Source organism: Amblyomma mixtum, chromosome 1, assembly GCF_055824585.1.
Source record: "Amblyomma mixtum isolate Tamu chromosome 1, ASM5582458v1, whole genome shotgun sequence".
Classification (NCBI taxonomy): Eukaryota; Metazoa; Arthropoda; class Arachnida; order Ixodida; family Ixodidae; genus Amblyomma; species Amblyomma mixtum.
The window spans coordinates 153,296,157-153,311,414 of NC_143012.1; the positions used below are offsets into that span (position 1 = coordinate 153,296,157).

The 15,258-nt window shown below is 50.6% G+C and overlaps 12 non-coding genes and 3 pseudogenes across 12 annotated transcripts; all 15 read right to left on the reverse strand.

Moving 5' to 3' along the window:
• Positions 1-1,989: 1,989 nt before the first annotated feature.
• LOC149368023 (5S ribosomal RNA) lies at positions 1,990-2,108 on the reverse strand. The gene has a single exon (XR_016287909.1). It is a non-coding gene; the product is annotated as a 5S ribosomal RNA (ribosomal RNA).
• A 545-nt stretch (positions 2,109-2,653) lies between these two features.
• Positions 2,654-2,772, reverse strand: LOC149368024 (5S ribosomal RNA). Its single transcript, XR_016287694.1, has one exon. It is a non-coding gene; the product is annotated as a 5S ribosomal RNA (ribosomal RNA).
• Positions 2,773-3,317: 545 nt separating this feature from the next.
• Positions 3,318-3,436, reverse strand: LOC149368025 (5S ribosomal RNA). The gene has a single exon (XR_016287920.1). It is a non-coding gene; the product is annotated as a 5S ribosomal RNA (ribosomal RNA).
• A 545-nt stretch (positions 3,437-3,981) lies between these two features.
• Positions 3,982-4,100, reverse strand: LOC149368026 (5S ribosomal RNA). Its single transcript, XR_016287931.1, has one exon. It is a non-coding gene; the product is annotated as a 5S ribosomal RNA (ribosomal RNA).
• Positions 4,101-5,284: 1,184 nt separating this feature from the next.
• LOC149368027 (5S ribosomal RNA) lies at positions 5,285-5,403 on the reverse strand. The gene has a single exon (XR_016287942.1). It is a non-coding gene; the product is annotated as a 5S ribosomal RNA (ribosomal RNA).
• Positions 5,404-5,947: 544 nt separating this feature from the next.
• LOC149368028 (5S ribosomal RNA) lies at positions 5,948-6,066 on the reverse strand. The gene has a single exon (XR_016287953.1). It is a non-coding gene; the product is annotated as a 5S ribosomal RNA (ribosomal RNA).
• A 545-nt stretch (positions 6,067-6,611) lies between these two features.
• Positions 6,612-6,730, reverse strand: LOC149368029 (5S ribosomal RNA). The gene has a single exon (XR_016287964.1). It is a non-coding gene; the product is annotated as a 5S ribosomal RNA (ribosomal RNA).
• Positions 6,731-7,275: 545 nt separating this feature from the next.
• LOC149368030 (5S ribosomal RNA) lies at positions 7,276-7,394 on the reverse strand (annotated as a pseudogene).
• Positions 7,395-8,060: 666 nt separating this feature from the next.
• Positions 8,061-8,179, reverse strand: LOC149368031 (5S ribosomal RNA). Its single transcript, XR_016287975.1, has one exon. It is a non-coding gene; the product is annotated as a 5S ribosomal RNA (ribosomal RNA).
• A 545-nt stretch (positions 8,180-8,724) lies between these two features.
• On the reverse strand, positions 8,725-8,843 carry LOC149368032 (5S ribosomal RNA). The gene has a single exon (XR_016287986.1). It is a non-coding gene; the product is annotated as a 5S ribosomal RNA (ribosomal RNA).
• A 545-nt stretch (positions 8,844-9,388) lies between these two features.
• Positions 9,389-9,507, reverse strand: LOC149368033 (5S ribosomal RNA; annotated as a pseudogene).
• Positions 9,508-10,654: 1,147 nt separating this feature from the next.
• LOC149368034 (5S ribosomal RNA) lies at positions 10,655-10,773 on the reverse strand. Its single transcript, XR_016287689.1, has one exon. It is a non-coding gene; the product is annotated as a 5S ribosomal RNA (ribosomal RNA).
• A 547-nt stretch (positions 10,774-11,320) lies between these two features.
• Positions 11,321-11,439, reverse strand: LOC149368035 (5S ribosomal RNA). The gene has a single exon (XR_016287997.1). It is a non-coding gene; the product is annotated as a 5S ribosomal RNA (ribosomal RNA).
• A 547-nt stretch (positions 11,440-11,986) lies between these two features.
• Positions 11,987-12,105, reverse strand: LOC149368036 (5S ribosomal RNA). The gene has a single exon (XR_016288011.1). It is a non-coding gene; the product is annotated as a 5S ribosomal RNA (ribosomal RNA).
• Positions 12,106-12,660: 555 nt separating this feature from the next.
• On the reverse strand, positions 12,661-12,760 carry LOC149368037 (5S ribosomal RNA; annotated as a pseudogene).
• Positions 12,761-15,258: the final 2,498 nt, after the last annotated feature.

The window sequence follows — 15,258 nt, forward strand, 5'->3', positions numbered from 1 at the left end:
TCAATTCTTTCAGATAATATTTTGTTTACCATAAGTCGTGTCGAGCAACATGCATAAGCCATTTTTACCCCATTGAGAACAACCGAACCAATACCAATATGTTCCAACAAACAATAGAGTATTTCATGAGACACCCGATCAAATGCTTTTTCAAAGTCAATTTGAACCATAGCCACTTTCTTATTTAAAGCATCGCAGCACTCGAGCACGCTGCGTGCTACATGAATATTTTTAAATATGCTTCTTGTTTTTATGCCACACGTTTGGTGAGGCCCTACAATATCCTTTATGACGTATTGCAATCGCTTAGCTAACACTTTCATCAGGATTTTATAATCAACGTTTGTTAACGTGATCGGTCTATAGCTTGTTACTTTTACCAGCTTGGCAGGGTCATCTGTCTTAGGAATTAAGACCGTATGAGCATTGCTAAACGAAGGTGGCAGCCTACCGACCTCAAAACACTCTTTGAAAAGCTTATGTAGCATAGCAGCAATGTCATATTTAAAGCTCTTATAAAAGGCAGCAGTCAAACCGTCAGGTCCCGGCGACTTTCCGGCATTCAATTCCTCAATTGCTGTCTCTATTTCCTTAATACTTATTTCGCTCTCTAGTTCTTCAGTTATCTCATTTCCTAATATTGGCATAAGTGGCAAAAAGTTTTCCCGAAACCCTTCTTCACTTGGTGCTTTGCGTGAAAACAGCTCACGGTACTGTTCCACGAATGCACTCGAAATTTCACTTTGTTCACTGAGGATTCGTCCTTTGTATTCGATAACTGATATCTCGTTTGACCGCGCGTATCGCTTTTCATCTGTGAGCGCGCGTTTTGTAGGCATTTCACCAGTAAGCCATTTTTCCGTGCGTGCTCTTATCGCTGCTCCTCTGTACTTCTGAGCATCTAAAGCTTCTAGCCTAACTTTGACGCCTTTTATATCATGCATGAACATGCCCGGCGTTTTTTCCTCTTCGTGCCCTAAATTCGCCAAAAGCTCACGCAAATGCTTTTCTTCTTTTTTTTCCTCATATTTTCTTATAGTTGAACGCTCAATGGCATGCATTTTCAACTCCTGCTTAAAGCATTCCCAAGATTCAATACGTCCTGTTTTACTATTATTAAACATATCCATGCTTTCCTTAACTTTTCTTAAAAATATGTCGTCTTCTATAAGCCTTGAGTTTAGTTTCCACATATGCCAGTTCATTTTTGCTTTACGCTGCTTCCTTCCTCCCAAAGTTACCGTAACTAGGCAGTGGTCACTAATATGGCCGATTTTTTTTTGTCTTTATTGCCTGTTTTGACAGATTACAACAGATCATAAACAGATGTTCTGCGCTGCACACTCAAACAACAAGAACGGACATGAGTTTCACTCGCGTGAGAAAATCAAAACTGTCTCAGGGAACACAACTCTCCCATCAAAACATGGTATGGCCGATGGCGAGAGACAGTGCTTTCCGAGTCTTTATGTACTGTGTTTGGCCCTCGAGGATGCAAAACTGCGCATGGATACTTCCCTCGCTCGTGGCAACAGCCGCCAAGCGTGCAGTTACCTGCCCTGCGCTTTTCTCAGCCGTTCTGGCGAACCTAAACCACTGCGGCATGCACGGAAAGAGCAGCGGGAGCGAGCCTGTGTTGTTTACACATGGACCGGCAGTGGGTGCGGTGCATGGTGCGGTGGGCGCATATTGTGCGCTTCTGCGCAGTGTTATGCGCACACTGAGCCTCCCAGCTATCTTGGGGCTTTGCTAGAGTTTAATCTGCAGTGTACCCGCCGCGGCAGACGACAGAATGACAGCCGAGACGCCACGGGTTCGCTTCGAGTTTTGCCACAGTTTCGCGTCCGCACGTACTACACGTTGGACACGTTGCCGATGAGATTGTATTATCGATAACAAAATAACGTCACCTCCTATAGTTACCTGAGACACTGCGCAACTATGACAGAAAAAAAAAAACGTGAAGGGCGAATAAAAATGCAAAAGAAATGCCATCAGCACTCGGTGTTCCCAGGTGGTCTCCCTCCCAAGTACTGACCGAGCCCAATGCTGCTTAGCTTCGGTGATCGGACGAGAACCGGCGTATTCAACATGGTATGGCCGATGGCGAGAGACAGTGCTTTCCGAGTCTTTATGTACTGTGTTTGGCCCTCGAGGATGCAAAACTGCGCATGGATACTTCCCTCGCTCGTGGCAACAGCCGCCAAGCGAGCAGTTACCTGCCCTGCGCTTTTCTCAGCCGTTCTGGCGAACCTAAACCACTGCGGCATGCACGGAAAGAGCAGCGGGAGCGAGCCTGTGTTGTTTACACATGGACCGGCAGTGGGTGCGGTGCATGGTGCGGTGGGCGCATATTGTGCGCTTCTGCGCAGTGTTATGCGCACACTGGGCCTCCCAGCTATCTTGGGGCTTTGCTAGAGTTTAATCTGCAGTGTACCCGCCGCGGCAGACGTCAGAATGACAGCCGAGACGCCACGGGTTCGCTTCGAGTTTTGCCACAGTTTCGCGTCCGCACGTACTACACGTTGGACACGTTGCCGATGAGATTGTATTATCGATAACAAAATAACGTCACCTCCTATAGTTGCCTGAGACACTGCGCAACTATGACAGAAAAAAAAAACGTGAAGGGCGAATAAAAATGCAAAAGAAATGCCATCAGCACTCGGTGTTCCCAGGTGGTCTCCCTCCCAAGTACTGACCGAGCCCAATGCTGCTTAGCTTCGGTGATCGGACGAGAACCGGCGTATTCAACATGGTATGGCCGATGCCGAGAGACAGTGCTTTCCGAGTCTTTATGTACTGTGTTTGGCCCTCGAGGATGCAAAACTGCGCATGGATACTTCCCTCGCTCGTGGCAACAGCCGCCAAGCGTGCAGTTACCTGCCCTGCGCTTTTCTCAGCCGTTCTGGCGAACCTAAACCACTGCGGCATGCACGGAAAGAGCAGCGGGAGCGAGCCTGTGTTGTTTACACATGGACCGGCAGTGGGTGCGGTGCATGGTGCGGTGGGCGCATATTGTGCGCTTCTGCGCAGTGTTATGCGCACACTGGGCCTCCCAGCTATCTTGGGGCTTTGCTAGAGTTTAATCTGCAGTGTACCCGCCGCGGCAGACGTCAGAATGACAGCCGAGACGCCACGGGTTCGCTTCGAGTTTTGCCACAGTTTCGCGTCCGCACGTACTACACGTTGGACACGTTGCCGATGAGATTGTATTATCGATAACAAAATAACGTCACCTCCTATAGTTGCCTGAGACACTGCGCAACTATGACAGAAAAAAAAAACGTGAAGGGCGAATAAAAATGCAAAAGAAATGCCATCAGCACTCGGTGTTCCCAGGTGGTCTCCCTCCCAAGTACTGACCGAGCCCAATGCTGCTTAGCTTCGGTGATCGGACGAGAACCGGCGTATTCAACATGGTATGGCCGATGGCGAGAGACAGTGCTTTCCGAGTCTTTATGTACTGTGTTTGGCCCTCGAGGATGCAAAACTGCGCATGGATACTTCCCTCGCTCGTGGCAACAGCCGCCAAGCGTGCAGTTACCTGCCCTGCGCTTTTCTCAGCCGTTCTGGCGAACCTAAACCACTGCGGCATGCACGGAAAGAGCAGCGGGAGCGAGCCTGTGTTGTTTACACATGGACCGGCAGTGGGTGCGGTGCATGGTGCGGTGGGCGCATATTGTGCGCTTCTGCGCAGTGTTATGCGCACACTGGGCCTCCCAGCTATCTTGGGGCTTTGCTAGAGTTTAATCTGCAGTGTACCCGCCGCGGCAGACGTCAGAATGACAGCCGAGACGCCACGGGTTCGCTTCGAGTTTTGCCACAGTTTCGCGTCCGCACGTACTACACGTTGGACACGTTGCCGATGAGATTGTATTATCGATAACAAAATAACGTCACCTCCTATAGTTGCCTGAGACACTGCGCAACTATGACAGAAAAAAAAAGCGTGAAGGGCGAATAAAAATGCAAAAGAAATGCCATCAGCACTCGGTGTTCCCAGGTGGTCTCCCTCCCAAGTACTGACCGAGCCCAATGCTGCTTAGCTTCGGTGATCGGACGAGAACCGGCGTATTCAACATGGTATGGCCGATGGCGAGAGACGGTGCTTTCCGAGTCTTTATGTACTGTGTTTGGCCCTCGAGGATGCAAAACTGCGCATGGATACTTCCCTCGCTCGTGGCAACAGCCGCCAAGCGTGCAGTTACCTGCCCTGCGCTTTTCTCAGCCGTTCTGGCGAACCTAAACCACTGCGGCATGCACGGAAAGAGCAGCGGGAGCGAGCCTGTGTTGTTTACACATGGACCGGCAGTGGGTGCGGTGCATGGTGCGGTGGGCGCATATTGTGCGCTTCTGCGCAGTGTTATGCGCACACTGGGCCTCCCAGCTATCTTGGGGCTTTGCTAGAGTTTAATCTGCAGTGTACCCGCCGCGGCAGACGTCAGAATGACAGCCGAGACGCCACGGGTTCGCTTCGAGTTTTGCCACAGTTTCGCGTCCGCACGTACTACACGTTGGACACGTTGCCGATGAGATTGTATTATCGATAACAAAATAACGTCACCTCCTATAGTTGCCTGAGACACTGCGCAACTATGACAGAAAAAAAAAACGTGAAGGGCGAATAAAAATGCAAAAGAAATGCCATCAGCACTCGGTGTTCCCAGGTGGTCTCCCTCCCAAGTACTGACCGAGCCCAATGCTGCTTACCTTCGGTGATCGGACGAGAACCGGCGAGAGACAGTGCTTTCCGAGTCTTTATGTACTGTGTTTGGCCCTCGAGGATGCAAAACTGCGCATGGATACTTCCCTCGCTCGTGGCAACAGCCGCCAAGCGTGCAGTTACCTGCCCTGCGCTTTTCTCAGCCGTTCTGGCGAACCTAAACCACTGCGGCATGCACGGAAAGAGCAGCGGGAGCGAGCCTGTGTTGTTTACACATGGACCGGCAGTGGGTGCGGTGCATGGTGCGGTGGGCGCATATTGTGCGCTTCTGCGCAGTGTTATGCGCACACTGGGCCTCCCAGCTATTTTGGGGCTTTGCTAGAGTTTAATCTGCAGTGTACCCGCCGCGGCAGACGTCAGAATGACAGCCGAGACGCCACGGGTTCGCTTCGAGTTTTGCCACAGTTTCGCGTCCGCACGTACTACACGTTGGACACGTTGCCGATGAGATTGTATTATCGATAACAAAATAACGTCACCTCCTATAGTTGCCTGAGACACTGCGCAACTATGACAGAAAAAAAAAAACGTGAAGGGCGAATAAAAATGCAAAAGAAATGCCATCAGCACTCGGTGTTCCCAGGTGGTCTCCCTCCCAAGTACTGACCGAGCCCAATGCTGCTTAGCTTCGGTGATCGGACGAGAACCGGCGTATTCAACATGGTATGGCCGATGGCGAGAGACAGTGCTTTCCGAGTCTTTATGTATTGTGTTTGGCCCTCGAGGATGCAAAACTGCGCATGGATACTTCCCTCGCTCGTGGCAACAGCCGCCAAGCGTGCAGTTACCTGCCCTGCGCTTTTCTCAGCCGTTCTGGCGAACCTAAACCACTGCGGCATGCACGGAAAGAGCAGCGGGAGCGAGCCTGTGTTGTTTACACATGGACCGGCAGTGGGTGCGGTGCATGGTGCGGTGGGCGCATATTGTGCGCTTCTGCGCAGTGTTATGCGCACACTGGGCCTCCCAGCTATCTTGGGGCTTTGCTAGAGTTTAATCTGCAGTGTACCCGCCGCGGCAGACGTCAGAATGACAGCCGAGACGCCACGGGTTCGCTTCGAGTTTTGCCACAGTTTCGCGTCCGCACGTACTACACGTTGGACACGTTGCCGATGAGATTGTATTATCGATAACAAAATAACGTCACCTCCTATAGTTGCCTGAGACACTGCGCAACTATGACAGAAAAAAAAACGTGAAGGGCGAATAAAAATGCAAAAGAAATGCCATCAGCACTCGGTGTTCCCAGGTGGTCTCCCTCCCAAGTACTGACCGAGCCCAATGCTGCTTAGCTTCGGTGATCGGACGAGAACCGGCGTATTCAACATGGTATGGCCGATGGCGAGAGACAGTGCTTTCTGAGTCTTTATGTACTGTGTTTGGCCCTCGAGGATGCAAAACTGCGCATGGATACTTCCCTCGCTCGTGGCAACAGCCGCCAAGCGTGCAGTTACCTGCCCTGCGCTTTTCTCAGCCGTTCTGGCGAACCTAAACCACTGCGGCATGCACGGAAAGAGCAGCGGGAGCGAGCCTGTGTTGTTTACACATGGACCGGCAGTGGGTGCGGTGCATGGTGCGGTGGGCGCATATTGTGCGCTTCTGCGCAGTGTTCTGCGCACACTGGGCCTCCCAGCTATCTTGGGGCTTTGCTAGAGTTTAATCTGCAGTGTACCCGCCGCGGCAGACGTCAGAATGACAGCCGAGACGCCACGGGTTCGCTTCGAGTTTTGCCACAGTTTCGCGTCCGCACGTACTACACGTTGGACACGTTGCCGATGAGATTGTATTATCGATAACAAAATAACGTCACCTCCTATAGTTGCCTGAGACACTGCGCAACTATGACAGAAAAAAAAAACGTGAAGGGCGAATAAAAATGCAAAAGAAATGCCATCAGCACTCGGTGTTCCCAGGTGGTCTCCCTCCCAAGTACTGACCGAGCCCAATGCTGCTTAGCTTCGGTGATCGGACGAGAACCGGCGTATTCAACATGGTATGGCCGATGGCGAGAGACAGTGCTTTCCGAGTCTTTATGTACTGTGTTTGGCCCTCGAGGATGCAAAACTGCGCATGGATACTTCCCTCGCTCGTGGCAACAGCCGCCAAGCGTGCAGTTACCTGCCCTGCGCTTTTCTCAGCCGTTCTGGCGAACCTAAACCACTGCGGCATGCACGGAAAGAGCAGCGGGAGCGAGCCTGTGTTGTTTACACATGGACCGGCAGTGGGTGCGGTGCATGGTGCGGTGGGCGCATATTGTGCGCTTCTGCGCAGTGTTATGCGCACACTGGGCCTCCCAGCTATCTTGGGGCTTTGCTAGAGTTTAATCTGCAGTGTACCCGCCGCGGCAGACGTCAGAATGACAGCCGAGACGCCACGGGTTCGCTTCGAGTTTTGCCACAGTTTCGCGTCCGCACGTACTACACGTTGGACACGTTGCCGATGAGATTGTATTATCGATAACAAAATAACGTCACCTCCTATAGTTGCCTGAGACACTGCGCAACTATGACAGAAAAAAAAAACGTGAAGGGCGAATAAAAATGCAAAAGAAATGCCATCAGCACTCGGTGTTCCCAGGTGGTCTCCCTCCCAAGTACTGACCGAGCCCAATGCTGCTTAGCTTCGGTGATCGGACGAGAACCGGCGTATTCAACATGGTATGGCCGATTTTTTTTCTTTATTGCCTGGCTTTGACACAAAACACTGGACAACACAAACAATCAACAAAAGACAATAACTATGTACACACGACTTGTGGTCAGCCAGCATAAATCTGGCTTCGTCCAATGGCGAGAGACAGTGCTTTCCGAGTCTTTATGTACTGTGTTTGGCCCTCGAGGATGCAAAACTGCGCATGGATACTTCCCTCGCTCGTGGCAACAGCCGCCAAGCGTGCAGTTACCTGCCCTGCGCTTTTCTCAGCCGTTCTGGCGAACCTAAACCACTGCGGCATGCACGGAAAGAGCAGCGGGAGCGAGCCTGTGTTGTTTACACATGGACCGGCAGTGGGTGCGGTGCATGGTGCGGTGGGCGCATATTGTGCGCTTCTGCGCAGTGTTATGCGCACACTGGGCCTCCCAGCTATCTTGGGGCTTTGCTAGAGTTTAATCTGCAGTGTACCCGCCGCGGCAGACGTCAGAATGACAGCCGAGACGCCACGGGTTCGCTTCGAGTTTTGCCACAGTTTCGCGTCCGCACGTACTACACGTTGGACACGTTGCCGATGAGATTGTATTATCGATAACAAAATAACGTCACCTCCTATAGTTGCCTGAGACACTGCGCAACTATGACAGAAAAAAAAAAACGTGAAGGGCGAATAAAAATGCAAAAGAAATGCCATCAGCACTCGGTGTTCCCAGGTGGTCTCCCTCCCAAGTACTGACCGAGCCCAATGCTGCTTAGCTTCGGTGATCGGACGAGAACCGGCGTATTCAACATGGTATGGCCGATGGCGAGAGACAGTGCTTTCCGAGTCTTTATGTACTGTGTTTGGCCCTCGAGGATGCAAAACTGCGCATGGATACTTCCCTCGCTCGTGGCAACAGCCGCCAAGCGTGCAGTTACCTGCCCTGCGCTTTTCTCAGCCGTTCTGGCGAACCTAAACCACTGCGGCATGCACGGAAAGAGCAGCGGGAGCGAGCCTGTGTTGTTTACACATGGACCGGCAGTGGGTGCGGTGCATGGTGCGGTGGGCGCATATTGTGCGCTTCTGCGCAGTGTTATGCGCACACTGGGCCTCCCAGCTATCTTGGGGCTTTGCTAGAGTTTAATCTGCAGTGTACCCGCCGCGGCAGACGTCAGAATGACAGCCGATACGCCACGGGTTCGCTTCGAGTTTTGCCACAGTTTCGCGTCCGCACGTACTACACGTTGGACACGTTGCCGATGAGATTGTATTATCGATAACAAAATAACGTCACCTCCTATAGTTGCCTGAGACACTGCGCAACTATGACAGAAAAAAAAAACGTGAAGGGCGAATAAAAATGCAAAAGAAATGCCATCAGCACTCGGTGTTCCCAGGTGGTCTCCCTCCCAAGTACTGACCGAGCCCAATGCTGCTTAGCTTCGGTGATCGGACGAGAACCGGCGTATTCAACATGGTATGGCCGATGGCGAGAGACAGTGCTTTCCGAGTCTTTATGTACTGTGTTTGGCCCTCGAGGATGCAAAACTGCGCATGGATACTTCCCTCGCTCGTGGCAACAGCCGCCAAGCGTGCAGTTACCTGCCCTGCGCTTTTCTCAGCCGTTCTGGCGAACCTAAACCACTGCGGCATGCACGGAAAGAGCAGCGGGAGCGAGCCTGTGTTGTTTACACATGGACCGGCAGTGGGTGCGGTGCATGGTGCGGTGGGCGCATATTGTGCGCTTCTGCGCAGTGTTATGCGCACACTGGGCCTCCCAGCTATCTTGGGGCTTTGCTAGAGTTTAATCTGCAGTGTACCCGCCGCGGCAGACGTCAGAATGACAGCCGAGACGCCACGGGTTCGCTTCGAGTTTTGCCACAGTTTCGCGTCCGCACGTACTACACGTTGGACACGTTGCCGATGAGATTGTATTATCGATAACAAAATAACGTCACCTCCTATAGTTGCCTGAGACACTGCGCAACTATGACAGAAAAAAAAAACGTGAAGGGCGAATAAAAATGCAAAAGAAATGCCATCAGCACTCGGTGTTCCCAGGTGGTCTCCCTCCCAAGTACTGACCGAGCCCAATGCTGCTTAGCTTCGGTGATCGGACGAGAACCGGCGTATTCAACATGGTATGGCCGATTTTTTTTCTTTATTGCCTGGCTTTGACACAAAACACTGGACAACACAAACAATCAACAAAAGACAATAACTATGTACACACGACTTGTGGTCAGCCAGCATAAATCTGGCTTCGTCCAATTAAAATTCAGGCAACGTACAGAGCGGCTCTAGTCTTGAGAGCCACTCCGGAGGCTCCGCAGCGGCTTTCTGAATGGCCAGAAACATCTCCATACTTTCGCGAAAGTAAATTCTGGCAGGTCTTGCGTCACTGTCACAATGCCAGCCTGCCATTCTGGAGCGCCATATACAGTGGAGGCCTGTCAGCATTATTAAATCGAAAGGCACCCCATCCTCATTTTCAACACATAAGAACCGGATGCCATACGGGTCTAGTGGAAATTCTTTCTTTAATGTTCGCTGCAATACATCCCAAAAATAAACCCCTTCCCAACAGTGTAAAAATACATGGTCTATTGTTTCCGGCTTTCTGCAAATTAAACAGTGAGATCCCCAGGGTAAAAAAATGCAGGTGCCGCCTGGAACAAAAACCTTCTTTTTTAAATTGCACACCGGGACCTTACCGGTTAAAAAATTTTTAGAGGTCAACATGGTATGGCCGATGGCGAGAGACAGTGCTTTCCGAGTCTTTATGTACTGTGTTTGGCCCTCGAGGATGCAAAACTGCGCATGGATACTTCCCTCGCTCGTGGCAACAGCCGCCAAGCGTGCAGTTACCTGCCCTGCGCTTTTCTCAGCCGTTCTGGCGAACCTAAACCACTGCGGCATGCACGGAAAGAGCAGCGGGAGCGAGCCTGTGTTGTTTACACATGGACCGGCAGTGGGTGCGGTGCATGGTGCGGTGGGCGCATATTGTGCGCTTCTGCGCAGTGTTATGCGCACACTGGGCCTCCCAGCTATCTTGGGGCTTTGCTAGAGTTTAATCTGCAGTGTACCCGCCGCGGCAGACGTCAGAATGACAGCCGAGACGCCACGGGTTCGCTTCGAGTTTTGCCACAGTTTCGCGTCCGCACGTACTACACGTTGGACACGTTGCCGATGAGATTGTATTATCGATAACAAAATAACGTCACCTCCTATAGTTGCCTGAGACACTGCGCAACTATGACAGAAAAAAAAAACGTGAAGGGCGAATAAAAATGCAAAAGAAATGCCATCAGCACTCGGTGTTCCCAGGTGGTCTCCCTCCCATGTACTGACCGAGCCCAATGCTGCTTAGCTTCGGTGATCGGACGAGAACCGGCGTATTCAACATGGTATGGCCGATGGCGAGAGACAGTGCTTTCCGAGTCTTTATGTACTGTGTTTGGCCCTCGAGGATGCAAAACTGCGCATGGATACTTCCCTCGCTCGTGGCAACAGCCGCCAAGCGTGCAGTTACCTGCCCTGCGCTTTTCTCAGCCGTTCTGGCGAACCTAAACCACTGCGGCATGCACGGAAAGAGCAGCGGGAGCGAGCCTGTGTTGTTTACACATGGACCGGCAGTGGGTGCGGTGCATGGTGCGGTGGGCGCATATTGTGCGCTTCTGCGCAGTGTTATGCGCACACTGGGCCTCCCAGCTATCTTGGGGCTTTGCTAGAGTTTAATCTGCAGTGTACCCGCCGCGGCAGACGTCAGAATGACAGCCGAGACGCCACGGGTTCGCTTCGAGTTTTGCCACAGTTTCGCGTCCGCACGTACTACACGTTGGACACGTTGCCGATGAGATTGTATTATCGATAACAAAATAACGTCACCTCCTATAGTTGCCTGAGACACTGCGCAACTATGACAGAAAAAAAAAAAACGTGAAGGGCGAATAAAAATGCAAAAGAAATGCCATCAGCACTCGGTGTTCCCAGGTGGTCTCCCTCCCAAGTACTGACCGAGCCCAATGCTGCTTAGCTTCGGTGATCGGACGAGAACCGGCGTATTCAACATGGTATGGCCGATGGCGAGAGACAGTGCTTTCCGAGTCTTTATGTACTGTGTTTGGCCCTCGAGGATGCAAAACTGCGCATGGATACTTCCCTCGCTCGTGGCAACAGCCGCCAAGCGTGCAGTTACCTGCCCTGCGCTTTTCTCAGCCGTTCTGGCGAACCTAAACCACTGCGGCATGCACGGAAAGAGCAGCGGGAGCGAGCCTGTGTTGTTTACACATGGACCGGCAGTGGGTGCGGTGCATGGTGCGGTGGGCGCATATTGTGCGCTTCTGCGCAGTGTTATGCGCACACTGGGCCTCCCAGCTATCTTGGGGCTTTGCTAGAGTTTAATCTGCAGTGTACCCGCCGCGGCAGACGTCAGAATGACAGCCGAGACGCCACGGGTTCGCTTCGAGTTTTGCCACAGTTTCGCGTCCGCACGTACTACACGTTGGACACGTTGCCGATGAGATTGTATTATCGATAACAAAATAACGTCACCTCCTATAGTTGCCTGAGACACTGCGCAACTATGACAGAAAAAAAAAAAACGTGAAGGGCGAATAAAAATGCAAAAGAAATGCCATCAGCACTCGGTGTTCCCAGGTGGTCTCCCTCCCAAGTACTGACCGAGCCCAATGCTGCTTAGCTTCGGTGATCGGACGAGAACCGGCGTATTCAACATGGTATGGCCGATGGCGAGAGACAGTGCTTTCCGAGTCTTTATGTACTGTGTTTGGCCCTCGAGGATGCAAAACTGCGCATGGATACTTCCCTCGCTCGTGGCAACAGCCGCCAAGCGTGCAGTTACCTGCCCTGCGCTTTTCTCAGCCGTTCTGGCGAACCTAAACCACTGCGGCATGCACGGAAAGAGCAGCGGGAGCGAGCCTGTGTTGTTTACACATGGACCGGCAGTGGGTGCGGTGCATGGTGCGGTGGGCGCATATTGTGCGCTTCTGCGCAGTGTTATGCGCACACTGGGCCTCCCAGCTATCTTGGGGCTTTGCTAGAGTTTAATCTGCAGTGTACCCGCCGCGGCAGACGTCAGAATGACAGCCGAGACGCCACGGGTTCGCTTCGAGTTTTGCCACAGTTTCGCGTCCGCACGTACTACACGTTGGACACGTTGCCGATGAGATTGTATTATCGATAACAAAATAACGTCACCTCCTATAGTTGCCTGAGACACTGCGCAACTATGACAGAAAAAAAAAACGTGAAGGGCGAATAAAAATGCAAAAGAAATGCCATCAGCACTCGGTGTTCCCAGGTGGTCTCCCTCCCAAGTACTGACCGAGCCCAATGCTGCTTAGCTTCGGTGATCGGACGAGAACCGGCGTATTCAACATGGTATGTTTTTTTTTTTTTATTGCATGAATGAATACATCAATAAAATATCGTAGTTGTCGTGCCCCTTGGCAGACAACCGTGTCTAATGGACTTTCATTAACACAAGTTGGTCCATCAGACTCAATACATCATCCGCGCAATCTTGTTGCTTCAAGACTTCTCTCAACTTATACACATGTTCCACAAAATAACCACATACCGATCGTGCATCCAAGTCACAATGTCTGACAGCCATTCTACTCCTCCAAATGCTGTGAAGGCCCAATAACATAATCTGGTCATACTGTGCAACATCACTTTCAGTGGTCAAGTACCGAATTCCGCGCGGTGTCAATGGCAAGTCCTTTTTTAGGGTTCTTTGCAAAACATCCCAGTAGAACACCGCATCCCAACAATCGAGGAACACGTGTTCTACCGTCTCCGGTTTTCTACACAGGAGACAGTTCGAGCCCCAAGGAACAAAAAGGCCCTTTTCCTCTAGCCATGTTTTTACTGGTAGCGTTCCTGTGTGTAATTTAAAAAAGAATGTTTTGACGCCAGGTGCAACAGTCATCTTTTTAACTCGCCTGAGAACGTCTTTCCCAGGGCCTTCACAGTATAAGGTTCTGTACAGTGGCGCTGGAAACAACTGTTCAATAAGATCCTTGTATAAGCGCTTCGGCGTTACATTCGCTAAATACTCTAGCGAGAACCGCACTTGCAAAAACCTGAATGACCAGACAACCTCTCGCAGGAAGCGAGACACTGTGTACCGCCGAGCATTGCACGAAGAGACAATGAATTCTGGAAGTGCACTGCATAACATGGTTTGTATGAATGTTCGCAGGAAGGGGTCATTTTGGTCACGCAGGAAACAAAACCTTAAAACAACCTGCCGTACATAGAGATGCATTAGAGACAGTCCCCCGACCTTTACTCTCCGGAAGAGATTGTCCCTGCGAATTCGTTCCCAATTGGACGCCCAAATGAAGACCGCAAAAACCCTATGAAACCTTTGGATATTGGTTCGTGCACAATATAATACTTGAAGTAAATACATGATCCTTGCCACAAGAAAGGTGTTACATACAGTTGCGCGCGCGAAAATAGAAAGATTACGGCCCATCCATCCCTTGGTCCGGTCCCGCATTTCTTCCGCTTTTTCATTCCAGTAATTGGTATTTTCCCCATGTCTGTCCAGCGGGACTCCCAAATAAACTCCGGGAGTTGTAGCCCATCGGACCCCGCAGAACAATTCTGGTTCCAACTCCCATTGCCCATGCCAGACTCCGAGACATTTATCGAGATTAACAGCGCTACCAGTTTGCCTGCAAAACCTTTCGGTTACTTGTAACGCTTCTACAATACTTTTGCGATCTTCACAAAAGAGGGCAACATCATCTGCATATGCCAGTATTCGCACCTCACACGCTCCCAACCTAAAACCTCGGATGTGCTCGCTCGCAGTTATCATCCTACAAAAAGGCTCCAAATAAATTGCAAAAAGTAGAGGGGACAGTGGACATCCTTGTCGAACAGAAGCCCTCACATCAATTCTTTCAGATAATATTTTGTTTACCATAAGTCGTGTCGAGCAACATGCATAAGCCATTTTTACCCCATTGAGAACAACCGAACCAATACCAATATGTTCCAACAAACAATAGAGTATTTCATGAGACACCCGATCAAATGCTTTTTCAAAGTCAATTTGAACCATAGCCACTTTCTTATTTAAAGCATCGCAGCACTCGAGCACGCTGCGTGCTACATGAATATTTTTAAATATGCTTCTTGTTTTTATGCCACACGTTTGGTGAGGCCCTACAATATCCTTTATGACGTATTGCAATCGCTTAGCTAACACTTTCATCAGGATTTTATAATCAACGTTTGTTAACGTGATCGGTCTATAGCTTGTTACTTTTACCAGCTTGGCAGGGTCATCTGTCTTAGGAATTAAGACCGTATGAGCATTGCTAAACGAAGGTGGCAGCCTACCGACCTCAAAACACTCTTTGAAAAGCTTATGTAGCATAGCAGCAATGTCATATTTAAAGCTCTTATAAAAGGCAGCAGTCAAACCGTCAGGTCCCGGCGACTTTCCGGCATTCAATTCCTCAATTGCTGTCTCTATTTCCTTAATACTTATTTCGCTCTCTAGTTCTTCAGTTATCTCATTTCCTAATATTGGCATAAGTGGCAAAAAGTTTTCCCGAAACCCTTCTTCACTTGGTGCTTTGCGTGAAAACAGCTCACGGTACTGTTCCACGAATGCACTCGAAATTTCACTTTGTTCACTGAGGATTCGTCCTTTGTATTCGATAACTGATATCTCGTTTGACCGCGCGTATCGCTTTTCATCTGTGAGCGCGCGTTTTGTAGGCATTTCACCAGTAAGCCATTTTTCCGTGCGTGCTCTTATCGCTGCTCCTCTGTACTTCTGAGCATCTAAAGCTTCTAGCCTAACTTTGACGCCTTTTATATCATGCATGAACATGCCCGGCGTTTTTTCCTCTTCGTG